We start from the raw sequence: 8,351 nt of genomic DNA, 5'->3' as shown, positions 1-8,351 counted from the left end.
GAGCACTGGCCACATACACCAAGGCTGGCAAGTTTGAACCTGGCCCAAGCCTGCCAAACAACAATGACAACTACAACAACAACAAAAAAAATTGTCGGGCATTGTGGTGGGTGCCTGTAGTCCCAGCTACTTAGGAGGTTGAGGCAAGAGGTTGCTGTTAGCTGTGACACAATGGCACTCTACTGAGGGTGACATAGTGAGACTCTGTCTCAAAAAAAAAAAAAATGACCTTGGGGCCAGGTCTATTAGCATGGCAGTAGCCCCTTTTGATTCCCAGTCAGGTTACTCAGGTTTTATGTAGACAGAGGAAAGGCCTCTTCCAATGCTTTCCGATCATGAATGGCCTTTAATTCAAAATATTCTTTATACCAAGGAGTCATATTTTGGGGTGAAATTTCCTTAGCTCTTTCATTCAACTGTGGTGTCATGAAAACATTTCCAAAGTTATCTGTGCTAAACTGCAATGTTCTCCAAACTGGGTTATAATCACTAAGAAAATATTAGGTGTAATATTAATATATATTTATATGTTTTAAGTCATCCTTTTAAAATCTATTTTTATGACTGCTTAAAAATGCACATAATAGATGAATATAGTATAATATATGTATAATTTATAAACAAATAAATATACATATACTGGACTTAAGTGATAAAAAATGTTTGCTGTCAGGACTTAAGTGATAAAAAATGTTTGCAGTGAAATTGGTGCTGGAAACTAATAAACTCAAAAGCGTAATATAAAGGCTCAGCACCTGTAACTCAGTGGTTAGGGCGCCAGCCGCATACACCAAGGTTGGTAAGTTTGAACCCAACCTGGGCCTGCCAAACCACAATGACAACAACAACAACAACAACAACAATAAATAGCCAGGCACTGTGGTGGGAGCCTATAGTCCCAACAACTTGGGAGGCTGAGGCAAGAGAATCGCTTAAGCCCAAGAGTTGGAGGTTGCCGTGAGCTGTGATGCAACAGCACTCTACTGAGGATGACATAATGAAACTCTGTCTAAAAAATAAATAAACAAACAAATAATAAAAATAAAAAATACTTTTAAAAATGCATAATATAAAAATCAAACTCCAGGGCGGCACCTGTGGCTCAAAGGAGTAGGGTGCCAGCCCCATATGCAGGAGGTGGCAGGTTCAAATCCAGCCCAGCCAAAAACTGCAAAAAAAATCAAACTCCACAGCAGGCCAGACAAGGCTCTTAGCAAAGGGCTTTCACTTACTTTACTTTTCCTGACCCCTTTCCCACTCTTCTCCTTCTTATCAACCCAAGCAAACCAACTGATTACATGGATTTTATTTATGTGTGTTGGGAGACATGCCCCATGGCTCTCTTGTGCCCCCATAAGTCTTGCTGGGTATGCCAAGAATGCAAGGCTTTGCATGATCTTTACCAAGGCCATTTCTCATGGTTATGTCTGCAGCAAACAAGCTTTAGAGATGAAGCAATACCTCCCTCTGGGACAAAAAAACAAGGACATGGGGCCTCACTCAAAACCCTAGAGTTGGTATGAAGGTTACTTTTAAGTTGAAAACACTTGAGACTCAACAGATGCAGAAAGAAGCCTTCCTGGAACATCACTTATCTGACTAAAAGCAGCAATTTCTGGGAAAGGAGCTACCCTAAATTTCTTATTTGGAGTGGGTTTTACTCCCAGAAAAATAAGGCTAAGAGTAAATCTCCCACAAATACCATTTGCAGGAGAGTTTTATAGCCACAAAAAAAAAAAAAGATGGAAAAGACAACTAGCACGCCTATAAACAAAACTTCTCACAGACTTTCTTCTTTCCCATTTGTTTCCCAGAAACTTACTTGTTCTTGCCATAGAATCCCTTTGTCCTTTCTTTCCTTTCTCTTAACTCAGGAAAGTGTACCTCTAACTCTGACCATTTAGAGAGCTTGCTGCTTCTTTTGTTAGTTCCCATTTGAGTACAAATAAACCTTTTTTTCTCCTGTTAATCTGTCTTGTTGACAGAAAAGAAGCCATATTCTGTAAAAATAATTTAAGGAAGTTTATTCTGAACCAAATTTGAGGACCATGACCCGGAGGCACACCCAAGAAGCCTTGAACAAGCAGACTTGCAGTGGGGGGTTACAATTTGGTTTTATACATTTTAGGGAGACAGGGATTACAAGTGAGATTATAAATCAATACCTGGAAAACAAATATTGGTTTGGCCCATGAAGGTGGGACATTTGGAAGTGAGAGCTTGCAGGTTATAGATGGGTTTAAAGATTCTTTAGCTGACAATTGGATGAAAGTTATCTTGTCCAAAAGACCAGGAGTCAGTGAAAAGGAAAGCCTTAAATAAAGGATCTGTTAATTAGGGACAAACTACCTAGACACAAGTGGTTGTTATGTATATTGAGGACCTGCAGGTAGGTCCTGCATAGCCTTAGGCCTGTTAGTGAGTCACAAAGGGCATCCCTAAGAAGGGGAGGGGCCGTGAGGAGGCATTTCTAATCTCCTTTCTCACGGCAAACAATTCAGTTTTAGGGATCAGTCAGTCACTGAGGGGGGAGCCTTAAGATTTTATTTTAGTTCACAGTCTTTTATAGGTTTAATTAACAGACTCCCATTTTCTAACCTTAATAAGATAGAGGAAGTTTTCCTCCCTAACAATGTTCACACTGCCCGCAGTGCCATAAATAATAAGTAGTGTAATTCTTTGTGTGTTACCTGGGAGTCCCTTGTCTTCTGCCAACATCTACGAAACCTTAACAGGCTAAGTAATTAGTGTGTCTTCAACCCTGAGCTCAAGAGAGCTTCTGCCAGTGGCCTCCCAGAGTGCTAGGATTAGAGGTGTGAGCTGCTGTGCCAGGCCTCTAGGAGCCCTTTGAGATTCTAATTTGGTAGTTTGGGAAGGAGTGGGACAGAAATCTACCTTTTCAATTAGAACTTAAACTGATTCTGATGTAAATATACTGAGGCCATACTTTGAGAAATAGAGCCATAGAGAGTAGGCACGAAAAAGATTTTTTGTTTGTTTTTTATACTTTTTCTTTCTCTCTCTCTTTCTTCCTTTTTTTTTGAGACAGGCCCTTCGTAGAGTGACGTAGTATCACAGCTCATAGCAACCTCAAACTCTTGGGCTTAAGCGATTCTTTTGCCTCAGCCTCCCAAGTAGCTGGGACTACAATGGACTACAACCTGCCACAACGCTTGGCTATTTTTGTTGTTGTTGCGGTTGTCATTATTGTGTAGCTGGCCCAGGTTTGGTTCGAACCCGCCACCCTTGGTGTATGTGGTTGGCGCCGTAACCACTGTGCTACAGGTGTCGAGCCATATACTTTTTCTTATAAAAGTAATGCATGCTGATAAAAGATGTTTTAGGAGAATAGATAAATGGGGAAGAAAAAAGGAATTAATTCTATCCAAATACAATTACTATCAGCATTATGATACAGAGTTATCTCACAACTAGTGGATTCTGTATTAGCAAATTTTACCTTCTTGCTAAAATTTATTTGCACCCCAAAAATCAAAAGTTGCAGTCATTTATAGACATGTGGACTGCAGTGAAAAATTTGAGTCACCTGCCCACCTGAGCATGTTCCTAGCCGATTTCAAACACAGCCACACTCTGCCTTCTTATTTCAGTTTTCATACAAAGGAAACCAGAGATCAGGGACAGTAGGGGACAGCTCAGAGAAGTGCAAACAGGGATCGCTTTAGGGTGTTTGCACTTGCTCAGAGAAGTGCAAACAGGGGTGTGCCTGGTATTGGGGCAGCCTCAAGCAAGTGACTTAACACTGCTGAACTTCATTTTTTCACCTTTGTAAAATAAAAGTATCCTCTACCAGAACGACTTGTTGTATAGGATTTAAGATTATAATCCATGTGAGACATATATGTGCATGGTATTTCCACTAGAAGCAATGATTCATAGTCACTAATTCAGTGCCCAGACTTTACAGAACGTAACTATCATTGTGAGAATCAACTGTATTTCCTTCTTAATCTAGACTTTTTAATATGGGTAGTTTTTTGCAAAGTTGCTGTTGAGATTTATATGATATATTTATTTCCCAAGGTCAGCCTCTTCTACTCCTGGTCACCTTCCTCTAATAAAATGGCTTCAACCTGGCTGCACAATAGCATCACCTAGGAACCTTTACAAACTATTGATGCCCAAACCCCATCCACAGATTTGGATTCAATTGTTATGAGGCTGGGCCTAGGCACCAGCAGCATTTAATAGCTACTAGGTGGTTCCAATGAGCAACCCGGAGTAGAAATTCCATTCGGAAAAGAACTCATGGTCTCAGTGCACTTTGAGACCACCCATTCAGCATGTTACAGGACAAAGAGGGACGGGCTGCCTGTCACTGCCAGCCAATATGCAGAGACAGGGATAGGTCCACCAATCGTTATTAGCAGAAAAGCCAGCAATTCTGGAGAACAATGAGGGTAGCCGCTGCAAGACTGTTCAGTTCTTCCATTTCCAAAATCACAGTTTTAAACATAAAAGTTAAAAGCAAGAACTGTACTAACCCTTTTTTTTTTTTTTTGCAGTTTTTGGCCAGGGCTGGTCTTGAACCCTCCACCTCCAGCATATGGGGCCCGTGCCCTACTCCTTTAAGCCACAGGTGCCGCCCAACTAACCCTTATCTTTAACTACAGTAATGAACACTCTTAACAACACAGTAATCGCCATAATCCATAACCCTAATAAATAATAATTGATATAACCCATGACCCATACAACAACATTCCAATTCAAAAGTTAATCTCTTAAATCAATCACCTTAAACTACTCAGATACACACCTTCTGGTTAAAGGTGAATTTACAAAACAACAACAACGGGAGACATGAGGTAAAGGTCATGTCCAACAGACCAGCTAGGTCACATCAGCCCTAGCCTGATTGGCTGCATCATGTTTTTCCCACTTGTGCTCTCAAGCAGTCCTCCTCCCTAGGGTGTTCTACTCCCCCAGCTCAACTCTGCCGCCCACGTCTATTGTCCTTCCCAGAGCAATGATGCTGTTGGTGACACTAATTTGTGGAAGGGTGAGGTAGGAATGGACACAGTGCCTTTACTTACCCACCCCTTAATCTACCCTCAACAGTACTACCCAAAGCTAGAAGAAAATAATCAGCTTTACCAGAAGATTGGAGAGAATGGGAGGAAACTTCAGAGCAAAAGAAACACTGCAAACTGTGCACGAAATAGGAGTGCTCCAATAGTCAAGGAAAAGGAACCACCAGGACCAGATGAAAGTCACAGGCCCAGATCCCTGCCTCCTGCCCTCTTCCTCCCCCAAGCAATCCATAGGACACCTCCTCAGTAGAACATTTCCCAAAGCCTGGGTTACCCAGTCTAAGACAATATTCCAGGAAAGGGACTCAGCGCCTATAGTTCAGCACCTAGGACGACAGCCACACACACTGGGGCTGGTGACTTTGAACCCAGCCCGGGTCTGCCAAACAACAATGACAACTTTAACAAAAAAAAAAAAAAAAATAGGCAGGCGTTGTGGTGAGCGCCTGTAGTCCCAGCTACTTGGGAGGCTGAGGCAAGAAAATCATTTGAGCCCAGGACTTGTGCCGTGGAGTCTGCCCTCGGGGTGAGCGCACTCGCCGCAGCATTTCCTGCTCTCTCCTTTGCGTGGCTGCAGCTTGGGCCTTCGGCCTGACCCAGCCTCACTATGGCTTCAGCTTTGGAAGAGCTACAGAAAGATCTAGAAGAAGCAAAGGTGTTGCTGGAAAAAGCCACTAGGAAAAGAGTCCGTGATGCCCTTACAGCTGAAAAATCCAAGATCGAAACAGAAATCAAGAACAAGATGCAACAGAAATCACAGAGGAAAGCAGAACCTCTTGACAATGAAAAGACAGCTGCTGTGGTTGCTCCCATTACAACGGGATATACGGTGAAAACAGTAATTATGGATGGGATCAGTCAGATAAGTTTGTGAAAATCTACATTACCTTACCTGGTGTTCATCAAGTTCCCACTGAAAATGTGCAGGTGCATTTCACAGAGAGGTCATTTGATCTTTTGGTTAAGAATCTAAATGGGAAGAGTTACTCCATGATTGTGAACAATCTCTTGAAACCGATCTCTGTGGAAGGCAGTTCAAAAAAAGTTAAGACTGATACAGTTCTTATCTTATGCAGAAAGAAAACAGAAAATACACGATGGGACTACTTAACTCAGGTTGAAAAAGAATGCAAAGAAAAAGAAAAGCCCTCCTATGACATTGAAACAGATCCTAGTGAGGGGCTGATGAATGTTCTAAAGAAAATTTATGAAGATGGAGATGATGATATGAAGCGAACCATTAATAAAGCTTGGGTGGAATCAAGAGAGAAGCAAGCCAAAGGAGACACAGAATTTTGAGACTTTAAAGTCTTTCGGGGAACTGTGATGTGGATATATTGATGTTTCCAATAAGGGAATGTTGGTGAGGTGCATATATAAAGACCGGTAACTATTTACACAACCTCCTTCTAAGTAAGAGCAACGAATTCTCCATTTCCTACTGGAGGATTTGTTGAAATAAAATATGCTTATTAAACATTTCCTGGAAAAAAAAAAGAAAATCATTTGAGCCCAAGAGTTGGAGGTTGCTGTGAGCTATGACGCTACAGCACTCTACCAAGGGTGACATAGTAAGACTCTGTCTCAAAAAAAAAAAATTTCCAGGAAAGATGAAAAGGGATCTGCCATTATAAGGGAAAGATACTCCACTTTTCACTTCCTGATAATTCAGCAGGTAACTGTTTGTTCATAATGTATAATCTATTTTTTTTTTTTTTGAGATAAGGTGTCACTGATTTTCCCAGGCAGGCCTTGAACTCCTAGGCTCAGGCAATCTTTCTGCTTCAGCCTCTCAAGTAAGCACCTGGGACTGCAGGTGCTCCATCACACCCAGCTCACAGTGTGTAATCTTTGCGATGTACTTTCAGGTCCAGCTTGCCTATATTTTTATTAAGGATTTCTGCATATTTTCATCAGGATCTTGGTCTGTAGTTTTCATTTTGTGTTGTGTCCTTGTCTGTCGTTGGTTTCAGAGTAAGGCTAATGGCTTAGCAATTCTCAACCTGTGGGTTGTGACCCACAGGAACTGTATTAAAGGGCCAAGGGCCGCGGCATTAGGAAGGTTGAGAACCACTGGCTTAAAATGAGTTCAGAATTCCTTCCTCTTCAACCTTTCGGAATAGTTTGAGAAGAACTGATATTATTTCCTCTTTAAAAGTTTGGAAGAATACAGCATTTGGTCCTAGGAAGCTATTTGGTCCTAGGCTTTTCTTTGTTGGGAGATGTTTACACTGCTGGTGAGAATGTACTTAGTAGAACCATTAAGGAAAACAATATGGAAATTCCTCACATAACCAAAAATAGAATTACCATATAATCCAGCAATCTCACTTATCAAAGAGATATCTGCACTCCCGTGTTTACTATAACACTATTCACAGTTACTGAGATATGGAATCAACCTATGTGTCCATCAACAAATGAATGGGTAAAAAATATATATATATATAATATATAATGGAATATTATTTGGCCATTTAAAAAGAATGAAATTTGGCCTTTTCTTTGTGGCAACCTCGGGGCCCATCCACTTTCTATGGTGAATGTATCTGGCTCTGTAAGACTATATCTATAAGAGTGGCCTTACTCTGTAAAAATTTCTCTTTTACAATAAACTGTGCTTCACACTTGCCTTAAAAAAAAATAACAATGAAATTCTACCATTTGCAACAGCATGGACAGCCTGGAGGACATTATCTTAAGGGAAATAAGTCAGGCAGAGAAAGACAAATATTGCTCCCTCCTATGCAGGAACTAAAAAGGCTGTGCTCATAGAGGTTGAGTAGAGAGTGAAATAGTGGTTACTAGAGGCCGGGAAGGGGAGGGATAGGGAGAGGTTGGTTAATGGATACAAAATTACAGCTAGAGGGGAAGAATTAAGTTCTAGTGATCCATAGCGCTAGAGGGTGACTAGAGTTAATAATTCATTGTACACATTCGACCAGCTGGAAGAAAAGATTCTGTGTTCCCAGCACAAAGAAATGATAAATGTTTGAGGTGGTGGATCTGCCAGTTACCCTGAATTGATCATTACACATTATATACATGTATTGAAATATCACACTGTACCCCATAAATGTGTACAATTATTGCGTGTTGAAAAATAATAAAAATTTAAAAAGAAATAGCAAAGCATTAAAAACCCTTCTTTCTTTCCAGTTGTAGGAAATAATTTTCTTAGGGCATTTCCAAGACTAGGCTTTTGTCAGTGGTAAGAAGCAATGTGAGGATTCCCCTCCCCCCACACCTGTAGGCCACTTCTCTATGTCCCCTCACCATGGGGTGGTGGAGATGGGA

At 41.0% G+C, this 8,351-nt stretch overlaps 1 pseudogene; it reads left to right on the top strand.

Annotated features, from left to right (window-relative positions):
• Positions 1–5,560: 5,560 nt before the first annotated feature.
• On the top strand, positions 5,561–6,527 carry LOC128590554 (calcyclin-binding protein-like; annotated as a pseudogene).
• Positions 6,528–8,351: the final 1,824 nt, after the last annotated feature.

Source organism: Nycticebus coucang, chromosome 7, assembly GCF_027406575.1.
Source record: "Nycticebus coucang isolate mNycCou1 chromosome 7, mNycCou1.pri, whole genome shotgun sequence".
In the NCBI taxonomy this organism is placed as follows: Eukaryota; Metazoa; Chordata; class Mammalia; order Primates; family Lorisidae; genus Nycticebus; species Nycticebus coucang.
The sequence above is the reverse complement of the archived record's forward strand: the minus strand, read 5'-3'. Positions and strand labels throughout refer to the sequence as shown.